Source organism: Gossypium arboreum, chromosome 12, assembly GCF_025698485.1.
Source record: "Gossypium arboreum isolate Shixiya-1 chromosome 12, ASM2569848v2, whole genome shotgun sequence".
NCBI classification, from domain to species: domain Eukaryota; kingdom Viridiplantae; phylum Streptophyta; class Magnoliopsida; order Malvales; family Malvaceae; genus Gossypium; species Gossypium arboreum.
The window spans coordinates 18,184,459-18,198,835 of NC_069081.1; positions in this window are offsets into that span (position 1 = coordinate 18,184,459).

Consider the following 14,377-nt stretch of genomic DNA (forward strand, 5'->3'; position numbering starts at 1 on the left):
TTGTGGTTTGGACCTACACTTATAGTGAATGAAATGTGGTGAAAATGAATTGTGGCATATACATATATACGATAAAATGAGGTTAGCATAAAGAATGTGTGAAAGAGTGAAATTAGTATTAAAACTGTTTTAGATGGCAGCAGTGACGTGATTTTGAAAAATCACCAAAAATAGGAGGAATATAATTAGAGGTTGAATGAGATGTGAAATTAAAGCTTAATGAGTCTACTTTCATATAAAAGAAGCAGGGCAAGCAAAGGAATTCTATATTTTGAGATATTTACAATTGTAACTGACTTGCTCAGGATGAATACGTGATCCCCTGTTTCCACTTTGAAAAATCATTAAAAATTGTACAAAGCAAACTAAGAAATATAGTTTATATGCCTAAATTCCTTAGTGAGACTAGTTTTAAATACAACAGACTTCAGGGTTGTTTGAGTTATGTACTGAGAGAAATTCAATTCGTAGTGGACAGAGGTCAGGCCAGTCGAGCTGTGTAACAGGGAAACTTTAACTAATAAACTGTACTAATATGCTGAACCAAAATTATAAAAAAATTTAGCAAGAAGCTTTATGAGTCTAGATTCAGGAAATTTTATGGATATGAATTTCGAGTTTTGTAACTCGAGTTATGATTTATTTAGTGAATATGACACAGCAGAGACAGCTTAATCAAGTGGAATAAGTAGTGAAGTTAAAGTAGACATACTTGAATTGTTGTGTAAACATGTTAGATTCTTAAATTAGTATTTACATACTACTTACTAAGCTATAAGCTTACTTCGTTTTCTCTCTTTTGTCTTATAGTGTTCTCCAGCTTGCTCAGGAGTCAAGGATCGTGAAGATCTACCCGCACTATCATACTTTGGGTATTTGAACTAAATGTTTTGAATTATGGCATGTATAGTAGGCAAAAATTATTTTGTTATGTGTCATATTTGTCTAGGTTTAAAATATTAGTTACAGTACTCGACCAGTTACTTTGTACAAGCCATAAAAGTTGGCTAATATTGTTCAAGATATATGTTATACGATGCATTATCAAATGGGATGACATATTTCTATCTTGGTATATGTTATGTTCTGGTAATACCTTGTATCCTGTTCCGGCGACGGTAACGGGTAAGGGGTGTTACACTTTTAACTCAAGAACATGCAAAAAATGCTAATCTTATAATAACATGTAAATCCATGATCAAATACATGTATAACTCTAATATCATGCCATACTTATCCTAGCATTTTACTAAATTCACTCGGGTATTACTTTTGTATAAATTTTGATATCAAATATTGTACATATTTCATTTTTCATTTACAAGGCATATAACCAATCAATAATCATATTGACACCTTGTATTATTTCCATACAACCAATATTCACATGAATTTACAATCCAGTCTAGTATAAGACATTTGTGCCAAATTCCTTAATTCTATTCAATTTTAACAATTATATATATTTAATTAAAGTATAATTCATGAATAATTAAAATAGAATAGTAAGTCCCGTATGAACTTACTTGGTCAAAACACCAAACAAGTTGAATTTTCATGGATTAATCGACAATTTTAGCTTTTTCTCGATTATCTCCCATTAATTCAATTCTTGATCTATACAATTATTCCATTCAATTCATCAATACCAAACATTGACCAAATTATGAAATGAAATAAATGAACCTAAAAAATCTCATTTTTGATACCTCTAAGGTTTTACATTTTATTCAATTTAGTCCCTAAATTCAAAATAGCCATATCTTTCAATTTTGAGATTCGGTTTAAAAACTAACTGCAATTACATCCCTTACGAACCCCTTACTTTCTATTTATAACAAATTTTATAACAATTTTACATTTCATTCAATTTAGTCCCTATATGCAAAACTAACAATTAAACTTTAAAATCTAGTCCTTTTTCATAATTTAAGTTTAAAATCTATCAATTTAACCTAAAAATCTTCAAGATATCAGTAATGATAACTTTTAAAAACTTTAACAGTTTTGCAAATTGGTACATAGGCTAAATCAAGCTCTCATGACCTTAAAAACATAAAAATTACAAGAAAATAGCTTGGAAATGCTTACCAATTAAGGACCAAATAACTTGAGCTTCAAAAATGGTTTTTCTTAGGTTTTCAAAGCATGGCTGGTTAGGTGAAATGAAGAAGATGAAAAAATCCCACTAAAATTTGCCTTATTTACTTTAATTAAATATTTAATTACTTAATTAACTTAATTAAGACTTAATTAATTAAAATTTAATCACAATTAATCAAAATTAGTAGAAGTTAACATCATCATCCACTATTTAATGTAAAAAAAACTGGTTTATTTACCATTTTGAACATTTAGCTAATTAAATATCTATAGTGATTAAACTTTTACAATTTAGACCCTGCACCTAAATTAACTATTAGTTGAACAAATTACTAGACCAAACTTTAATATACTTTTATAATAAATCCATAAATATTCATATTTAATATTTATGGACCCAATTTACAAAAATGGGGTTTCAAAATCGCCTTTTTCGGCATCACTAAAAATCAAGTTGTTACAACTCTCCCCCATTAAGAAATTACGTTATCAAAATTTACCTGAGAAAATATGAGAGTATTGATATTTAATAGTTTCTTTCGGCTCTCATATAGCGTCTTTTGTACCATGATGGTGCCACATTTACTTTCATTAATGTCAAATGTTTAATTCTCAACTCTTTTACTTCTAGAGCTAAAATCTTAACTTATTTTTCACCATATGTCAGATTAGGTTGCAACTCGATTTCATTAAGAGTTAACACATGAGAGGGATCAGATCTATACTTTCTTAGCATTGATACATGAAAAACATTATAAATCTTATTCAATTCTGGAGGTATAGCTAGCCGGTAAGCTACAGGTCCAATTCTCTCGAGAATTTTGTACAGTCCAATAAACCTCAAACCGAGTTTCCCTTTCCTGCCCCAATGTAAAAATTTTAAGAAGACTGTCACTAATCTTGAATTCAATGTCTTAACTTTTCAAGTCAGCATAGGACTTTTGTCAGTTTGAAGTAACTTTCAAGCAATCTTGAATAACATGGACTTTCTCTTCTGTCTTACTCAACAAATCTGTTCCCACTAACTTTCTTTTACTCAACTCTGACTAGAAAAGTGGATTTCGACATTTACACTTATACAAATTTTTGTAAGGTTCCATTTTAATGATCAATTGATAAATTTTTTTGTAAGCAAACTTAGCTAACGTTAGGAATCTTTTCCAGTTGCATTCAAATTCAATCACACAACAACGCAACATATCTTCGAGTATTTGAATTACTCGCTTCAGTTGTCCATCGGTCTGAGGGTGAAACATTGTACTGAAATTTAATTTAATACCCAAAACTTCATTTAGTTTACTCCAAAATTTGGAGGTAAATCTCGGATCTTGATTTGAAACTATAGATAAAGGTAAATTGTGGAAATTCAAAATATCAGGGATATAAATTTTAGCCAATTTCTTTAGGGAATAGTTAGTTTTTATAGGAATGAAATGAGCATATTTAGTTTACTTGTCAACTATCACCCAAACTGGAATTAAATGATCATGAGTAACTTAGATCACTTTAGATAGTCTCGCATCCTATGCGAACTACAACATAAGAAACCCTTCACCAGCTTTTTTTCATTTTGCTTGACCCTCTTGACTTCGATAGAATCAAGATCGAACCAAGCCTTATCGATGCTTTGTTGGCCCATCGTCCCCTTTAAAGGTAGAAAATATGGATCATTTCAGACAATCCCTTACCATATGCGAATTGTCACAAAGAAAACATTCCATTGGCCCTTTTGGTTTGTTATTCGGCTTCCACTTTCCTTTATGTGGTTTCTCATTACCACTATTGCCACCACTGTTATTTTTAACCTTTCCTTCTTCATCTCCCCCACCATTGCCCTTCTCCTTAAGCTTGGAAGACTCAAACTTGTTTTCTTTTGGAACAAAAGATCGATTAAGGACTCTGTTATGGTCATGGCTTTGGTAAGTTCTTTGACCCCTCAACATTGTAACTCTTGATTTGTTCATAGTTTCAAGCCATGCATGAAAGAGAAGAAGACATCTTTCTGACCCAAGTTGGAAATTTGGAGCATTAACTCCTTGAACTACTGCACATACTCCCTAATTGTGCTTTGTTGCGTAAGCCAGCGTAACTTAGCCTGAGCCTTATCCTCCGCATACTCCTATAAAACTACCCATTGAATTCACTTTGGAGCTCTAGAACTCCTCCCAAGTCTCAATGACTGTACCACATCGTAACACCCCTAACCCATCTTCGTCGCTGGATTAGGGTTACGAAGCATTACAATAAAAATCAGAACAATTTACTTCAAAATAGATCAATAATACCATTTGTTATTAATTATCAGAACTCATCACAATATTAGTAAACATACACATTTGGGCCTTAAATCGAGCCTTCGAGGCCTTAAAAATAGTTCAAGAACAAATCGAAACTAATTTGAAATAAATAAGAAATTTTAGGAAAAAATTGAAAATTTTGAAAATAGAGGTCACATGGCCATGTAACATAGCCCAGACTACATTCAAAGTTAGGACACACGGCCGTATCCCAGCTCGTGTGTGGAAACAAAGTTGGGCTACACGACCATGTCCCCAGACCGTGTAACTCTTTGAGTTCATGTGGTTCACCCTGCACCTAAATTTAAATGACACACGGTTGTGTGGGGTGACCGTGTGTGGCACACGACCATGTGATAGCTTGTGCTTTAGACTATGTGTAGCAAAAGTTGCCCCTAAATCAAGTCATTTCAAGCCCAAAAATTTCACACAAAGATTCACCAATTCTGTAACACCCCTTGCCCGAGTCTAAGGCCGGGACAGGGTATAAGGCATTACCGGACTAAAACGTACACATACATGTAAAACTGGGTCATAACATTTCATTCAAAATAAAAACATTCATTCATGTTCATAATGTCCCTTATATGGGCTCACGAGGTCCAAAACATATATCGGGGGTGGTTCGAGACTAAATCGAGAACTTATGAACCTTTTACAACACTTAGGAAATTTTCCATGTTTGGAGAGTCACACGTCTGTGTGGGTTAGGCCATGTGGTCACACACACCCGTATGGCTTGGGACACGCTCGTGTTCTCATCCCATGTAACTCTCTGTTTATGATGTCAGCAATGAAATAGGGTCACACGGCTAAGTCACACGCCCGTGTGCTAGACCGTGTCCTCCACACGGATGAGACACATGACTGTGTCTCTGCCCGTGTGGCCCAGAAAATGGCTATTTACCAAGCCATTTGGCACCCTCTTTAGCACTTACTTAAACATAAATTCAATGACACTTTTCGTGGCAATTTCATATCAATTTATTCATGAAAAAGGCATCGCAATTTTCCTAGTTTGAACTTATCAACTTCATGCCATGATTATCGTCAACACATTCTTACACTTCATACTTATGCTAAAGTCTATCCATAAGCCAATTTAGTCACTTTAAAATCATCAAGTATTCTAGGGCACATTCATAATTCATCCATACTAAACACACATGACCACACCATATGAAACCTTTAGCACATAAATGCATATATGAATAGGTTTACACCTAATAACCAATATGAGCCATATCACACGGCCTTATACAAAATGAATCATATTCCCATTATGAGCCAATACATTTGGCCAAATAAAATGAAACATACCCAATTGACTAAGTCCCTATACATGCCATAGACTTAAAGTGCTTGAAATCATTTATACCCTTCAATAGCTGGATAGTGTGATAGAATCTCTGACGATCTCCAACCCGAGCTAGCTTAGTGACCTTATAAAATGAGGAAAAAGGAAGTGGTAAGCTATATAGCTTAGTAAGTCCATATGAAAATAATAAGAGATTTATTGACATGTTTTTTCCATATTCTCACAACATGTTTTCAAGGTAACACAATCATAATTGCACATAATTCCACTATTTATTCATATTCTAGCCAAGCTGTCTACGCAACTCATAGTCACTAAATTATTGATAACTTGAGCTAAAAAATTATAAATTAAGATCCGTTAAAATAATTTGAAACTAGAATCATATAAATTTATACCATAAAATTTTCAGAATTTATGGATTAGCAAATAAGTACAGTTTATTCTTCAAATTTACCCTTATTCTGCTATTTGACAGCTTCAACCTTTCTTTACTAAAAATTAATTACCTCACAGTATGAGATTCAGATAATGTTTCTGTCTATTTATCTTGAAAATAAACTCATTAAGGATTTATTCATATAAATTCTATCCCATAATTATTTTCATATAATTTTTAATGATTTTCCAGAGTTAAGACAAGGGGACCCGAAATCACTCTAACCCTATCTCATAGAAATCCAAATATCTCATAAAATGAAATTCTTTTGCTTGCACCATTTCTTCTATGTGAAAATAGACTCAATAAGATTTAATTTTACATTTTATTCAACCTCTAACTCAATTTACACAATTTTTGGTGGATTTTCAAAGTCAGACTACTGCTGCTGTCCAAAACTGTTTTAGTGTAAAATAATGATAACTAAGTTTATAACACCTTTACAAATCATTTCAACCATTATGGTAAAAATACATATTTATACATCATAAGCATAGACCTATAATCACAAGGTCATCACAAAATCATTCTTATGGGCATGACTTACTTATTTGCATCTTTACCAAAGGTGCATCTTAAACCGAAATCATTTCTCATGAGTTCTGCACACATACTTGTACCACTTGCAACATAATCATAACTTTTCTCAATCATGACACAATATTTAAATCACCCGTTGAACCATTTAGAATACTAAAGGGTACCCAATAAGCCTCATACAAAAGGGTAAAATGCCGATGCCATGTCCTGGACATGGTCTTACACTGGCTCTCATACAACGGTGCCGATGCCATGTCCCAGACATGGTCTTACACTAACACATATAACAATGCCGATGTCATGTTCCAAACATGGTCTTACACTGGCTCGCATATTGAGGCTGATGCCATGTCCCAGACATGGTTTTACACTGGCTCGCATATTGAGGCCGATGCCATGTCCCAGACATGGTCTTACACTGGCTCACATAATAATGCCGATGCCATGTTCCAAACATGGTCTTACACTGGCTCGAATATACCAGTGCCAATACCATGTCCTAGACATGGTCTTACATTGACATATATCGAGGCTGATGCGATGTCCCAGACATGGTCTTACACTAGCTCTCATATTGCCATGGTCCAACCATGGTCTTTTCCGTCAATTCATCACGAGTCTTAGTCCGATTGTACTCGACCCTGTATTTTTCTTAGATTGATCTTTCAGTTCAATCTCATATTATCATGATTCGATAACAATTGTACGTAATAATAATACATTATATCATTTCTAATTTAATAATTGATCACTGTCAACTAGTTATATGAACTTACCTCGTTCGCTAAAACAAAGAATTAAGTCGACTAACCCAATGCTTTGTTTTCCCTCATTCTTTGTCTAGATCTCGTCTCCCCCAATCTATATAATAACAAATTTTACTTATTTAGTTATCAATTTATACAATTTAGTCCAAAAATTCACATTAGGACAACTTTACCCTTTTGCCCCTAATGTTTCACATTCTTGCAATTTAGTCACTATCACATAAAAGTGCAAATTCATGAAATTAAACACAACCTAAGCTTAGCCGAATTTTTATAATTATTACCAGCTGCCCATAAAACATACTTTGGAAAATTTACAATTTTGCCCCTAAGCTTTAACAAAATTACGATTTTGCCTCTAAGCCCGTGAAATGATTTTCATTGAATTTCCTCATTAACCAAGCCTAGCCGAAACTGATTTAAGCTTATAGCAACTCTCAATTTCAATTATTCCACACATTTATCACCTATTTATAACCTTTACAAAAAGGTCCATTTTAGGTGGTTTCATGAAAAATCCTTTCACAAAAGTTGTTAATTAAACAACCAAGATTCATTTTCTTTCATAAAAATTCAGCAAACAACATGAGTATTCACATGGAAAACTCCTAGACTCTCAACCATTTTGTAAACTAGTCCTTCCATTAGTTAGCTTAAGTTACAAGGGTCACAAAGATACAAAAGAAAGACCTTCAAAAACACTTACTTGTAAGAGAACTAAGTGGCTGAAAGTTTGGGCTCTCAAAACCCCCATGTTTGATGCCATTTTTGGTGGATGAAGAAGAAAGATGAAAAGATGACAACCTTTTTCCTTTTTGTTTTATTTTATCACTAAATAAGTCACCTAATGCCCACAAACTTTGACTTTTCAATTTCTTTGTCTCCATATTCAGCCACTAATTTTTATTTGTCTATTTGCTCACTAAGGACCTCTAATTTAGTATTCCATAGCTATTTAGCAACATTATCTTGTAGAACAAATCTTTCACACTTTATGTGATTTAGTCCTTTTTTGCAATTAAGCACGAAATTGCTAAAATTAATTCACCAAAATTTTCATACACTCATATAATCATGCTATAACACATAAAATAATAAAAAAAATAATTTCTCCGACCTCAGATTAATGGTTCCGAATAGGCCCAAAATCAAGGTGTTACGAATTCAACCATCATTAGCATATATAAAGCATACCTCAAAACATCTATAAACATGCCAAAATCACATTTATGCTATTCAAATGGCACCTCAATCATCATTCTATTTAATTCAATCAAACATGCATTATAACCTAAACATATTTTCCTATGCTCACACCATCATTATACCATTTCTATCACATATGAATGAACACAAATCACATATTTACAAGGCATCTTAAGATGGTCCAAAGTCACAAACATATACATACATTTACATAGCCATATTAACATATGCATAATTTGGTAGCAATCCAAACATACCAACTCAAACATCAAAATACCAAGTGGTAACTAGCCTATACATGTTAAATAACCATATCACAACATATCACACAATCATCTTCTTTCTACTCACATGAGGAAATGCATAGTTACTATCACCTCATATGAATACGCATTCATCGAAAAATATGAAAATAAATGAACTTGGCACCATTTAAAAACAAACCAATTACCAAGACTACACTTATAATCCTATTATATGTCATTTATAACCATTTGCCAAAATAACCAAAATTTACCAATATCGATCGTTAGATAGTGTGATCGTGCTCCAACACAATTTCCAGTCGATCGAGCTTTCCGATGACCTATAAAAATAGGGAAAATCAAATGGGTAAACAACTAATACTTATAAAGTTCATATAACAGAACTTAAACTTACCAAATGCATTAATTAAACAACCATAAATGATTCCATTTAACCATAGTCCAAATTTCCTTTTTCCTATACACAACACCTCACAAGATTAGTCGATGAAGCAATGCACATATAAATTTAACCAAATAAGGCATATAACATCTCAAGCTTTTCAAATTCATCAATCACTTTCATCATATACTGTGTACTTTCATTTTCATTACCTTCTACACCTCAAACTTCATATATCATACATACTATAGCATAGTAAATCATGGCATATACCTAATAAGCATTAAGGTTTTTATATCAACCATTACATATATATATATATATATATATCCATTTCACATTCTATTCATTTGAGTCCATATAGTTAATAGATAATAAGTAAACATAACATATATTAAGAAATAAATTCCATGCATATTTCATCTATCACATAAAAAATTATCATCCTTTTAATGGCATATATGCATATCCATCTTTTCATTTCATATGAACATTAGTACATTAAGTTTTTATACATGTCTTTCCATTAACCTTTACTTACCCGTTGAACCATCTAGAATTACATCGGAGACTTGGGAATGCTCACACAAAGTGTGCCTGTTCATGTAACTGTAACCTTTCCAATAGTGCTCACATGAGCTATAGAATGGGCCTGCTCACATGAGCTGTGGGTCAAGATGTTAGCTAAGCGATGTTGCTCATACGAGCTATCGAGAATCTACAAAAAATGCATGACCTCAGCCATCATAGGCCATCAGGACCAGCACCCAAAACCATATAATCCCTAATGACATGTCATTTCTATCCTAAATATTCACAAGGTTCGAACAAGACCTTTGCACATATCCAATTCTTTACAATTCATTATATTATACTATTTCACACATGCTTAATAAAATACACATTTCTCAATTTATGTATCCAAATTATTTCATTTCATTCCATTATACCATTCGATTACACAATAAGTGAAGTTCATATTGTCATATATAGACTTTAATTTAATTAGCTCCACAACTTAATCCATTATACCAAATTAATACACAAATATCAATCCAATTATGCATATCACAAATATTAATTAACATTCCATCAAAACAACAATAAAAAATTTAATCCTTATACGAACTTACCTCGACCAGAATGATTGCTAAAATGGAGTCGACAACTAATCCAGAACCTTAGCTTTTTCCTTGATTTAAATCCAACTGTAGCGTTCCTTAATCAAAATAATAATTTTCATTCAATTAATACAATTCCAGCACTTAAATAATCACTTTTATTTAATTAAGTCCTTCCATCATCATTTTACAAAATTACCCCAACATTTTTCCTTTTATGCAATTTAATCCTAAATCCCGATATTCATGAATTATCCACATTTAATCAAAATAAAAGTTAGCCCAATTTCATTTGATTTATAAAAGGGTCAAATTTGTGAGTCTTTTTGAAGCAATTAAGCCAATTTTTCAAAATCAACTTAATAAACCCCCATTCCCAATTTTATTTCACGAAAGCTTTTCTTCTCATTTGCTTATGTCGTTTCTTGCTCTCTTGAATTCCCCCCACTTACTTTTTATCTTCAATTTACAATTATCTTTGAATTGTATCACCCTTGAGCCTTAAACCTCCATTTAAACCAAGAAAATCACCCAAGAATTCTACCATCTTCATCATCTTCTCCAAAATGTGAGTTTTTTTGGGTTTGATTCAAAGCTTAATTTTCATGAATTCAAGGTAACCAATCATTTTACTATTAGATTTAAGTGTTATTTGGTTATTTAAACTAAATTTTTAGCTATTAAAATCCATGTTTTAGAAGAAAGTCGAAAATAGGGTCTTTAATGATGAATTTCAAGTTTGTTGATAAAAACTTGGTTTTAAAGTGTTTTTCAATTAGTTTTAATCTAATTAGAATATTTATAAAGTAAATTTCAAGTTTCATCAAGGATTTCTCAGGTTTTAATGAATTTTCGTTGTAATGGGAAAAAACTTGTCGAAAAATTTCTATACATTAAAACGTGTAGTTTTGTGTGGTTTAAAGGTTGAGAATTAGTTATAGATAAATATGTAGATAAGTGGAATTTTTTTAGTGCAAAAAGATTAAGGACAGACCGAGTTATTCAAATTTTAAGTTTGTCATGCTAAATAATTTGGTTAGAAAAGAGTGTAGCTTAGGCTTGTGTTTATGGCTGTTTAAGGTGAGTTATTGATTGATTGTTGACTGAATATATGTGTGGTTTTTCTTGTTGAAGTTTCAGAGTTGATAGGACCTATAACGAGTAGGGATAAGGGCAAAGAGAAGCTTATCTAAGCTTTTGATTTTTCGGTAAAAGCAAATATTTTGGTGAGTGTTATAGAATCACTACTCGTAGATGATTCATTGTGTATTTTGGAATTTAGAGGTAGCCTAAACTCCTACTCTAAATTCTGAGTGTAAGTGTTCTCGTACCTATGATTAAATGGGTGATATGTTTGTTTGTGTATTTGTGAAATCATGAACATATGAGATGCTATGATATGTGCTATGAGTTTATGTTGACTGTTGTGGAAGTGAGTAGACGAGTAAATTATTCGTGCCATGTGGCAGTAAATACGAGGATATGTTCTCATGCCTTATGATAGAGATTACATTGTGTTAATAATGTGAATATACAACGAATATGTGTGAAAAATTGGTAAGTAAATATGTGTAATGTGACCGTAGGATATAATTGGCATGCCGTAGGATTGTGAGTACTCACCTATGTGTGTAATGATATATGGGGCGCTGAGGCCTAGGGACAATGTTTGAGAGATAAGAGAATGTGAGCCGTGTTCTAGTCATCAAGATATGTATGTGTAATATGTTGGAGAGCGTTAGTATACGCTTCACTTACGGGATATGATTGACTCTACGAGTCTATGTTTGGTGTGATGGAGATCCATGTATCCATTGAGTGGTGATAGAGTCCACTTTACGTTTCATAATCTCAAGAGCCAAATTATCATGCAATGTGACTAAATATGATTGTATGTAATTATACGTGCTCATATGTGATTGATATGTGTCAGAATATAAATGCCTAAACATTCGTATAAATAATGTGTAAAAGAATGCACAAAATATGACTAAATATATGAATTATGTCACTTAATTAATGACATTTTGGGAATATGTTGTATGTTGTTTGGTTGATGCATGATGACTTGTTTGCGTAGTGGTTGTTCTAAGCATTCACTGAGCTTGTTAAGCTCACCCACTCTATTTTAACCTTGCAAAGTGGTTGCATTCTCGATGTGAGTGGTGTGGCCATTGAGGGATTGATCCAAGCCATTCTTTATTCATTATAGTAGGTGTTTTGCTTATTCTAGTTCTAGGAAATAAAAGGCAATGTGGTAGACATTTATATCAATCAAATTGTTAAGACGTATTTGGGATTATTTGCATATTATGTATTTTTGGAAGCATGTGGACTTGGATATGGTATTTGGACTATTGTTTTAGACATTTTGATGCTTATATGACTAGGTGAATGAAGCATGATGTTTAGAGACTAAGTTTGAATGATTTAAATGCTCTTATATCCTGGATTTTTGTAACATAAAGCAGAGGTATCAATATTAGGGCTTTTAAAATGATACATTTGTATTTTCAAAAGTGTAGAGAGCTAGAATACCAATTTGGTATCGATACCTTGGTCCAAGTATCGATACTCAGGGTGTAATTGTCGATACCTTGGAAAGGTACCAATATTTTTTAATGTTTTGAAATTTGGCGAGAAACAGAATGCTAGTTTGGTATCGATTTTCCAGGTGGTATCGATACCACTTAAAGGAAATATCGATAGCATAGAGGTAGTATTGATACCTACGTAACATTCTGGGAAATTTTGATAAGTGATCCTAATGTATGATTAATACCTATGTTATGCTATTTTATGAATTCTTGGTGTAACAACCCTATTTCAGTTGTGTCAGAAATAGTGGTTTCGAGACCACGAATCCGACAAGTGAGTTATTATTTTAACTTTTTTTGAAAAAAAAACCCAAAAAGGTCAAGAACTCTTTTAATAGAACCACCTAGTATAATATCATGGATTTCCTTACGGTAATCCATATCGAAAACCAAATTACAATTATTTATAATAGCGTTTTTGCAAATGAGATCCACAACCTTATTTCAACTATGGTTGGCCCATTTAATATCAGTAGTAGTATTAAATATTATTTTAATATTTATTTAATGTTTATAGGGCTAATTTAAGGTAGTATTAAATTTCGTAAATAAATTTTGAAGATTAAATGGTTAATTAGGTAAAAAGAACCAAATTGTAAAAGGTGAAAAAGTAGATTACTATTAGTTAAAAGAGCCAATTGGTTATAGAATGTTATACTAAGGGATTTAAATTGTAAATATATGAATTGATTTTTATAGTGGACGGTTTTGATGATTAAAATCATGAAATTTGGTTAATTTTTAAAGGAAAAATTGGCAATTTAGTAAATTAATAACATAAACTAATAGAAAGCAAATATGGTCATCTTCTTGCTTGACTAATTGAGAGCTTAAAATTCCATAGGAGAGCATTGAAGGTTTGACCAAACATATTCCTTGCATGCTTGTGTTTTTTAGGTTAGTTTTTAGTGATTTTTATGTTTTTGAGCTCGTTTTAGCTTAAACAACTTAGCTCGAGCGTTAAATTACAAAAATGTTTAAGGTTGAGGGTTGTGCCATGAATGGATTTGATGTTTTAGTGAAGTTATTTGTTAGATACTTGAACTTGGTTATTATATGGACATGTTTTGTTAAGTGAATTTTAGTAAATTTAAGGTTTAAGCACTAATTTGTTTAAGTGGAAAATTCCATGTATATTGTATGAAATAATGGAAAAAATTAGATTATTTAAGCTTAGGGAAGAATTAGTTATCATGGGTTTAAGTTAAAATGGTTAAATTTCAAGTTATGAGCTTAAGGACTAAGTTGTGAAAAAGTTAAAATAGGAGGGGTATTTTTGTAACTTCATGAAAATATGAGTTATAGATTGAATTGAATACTTGAGGTTATTTGAAGTACTTA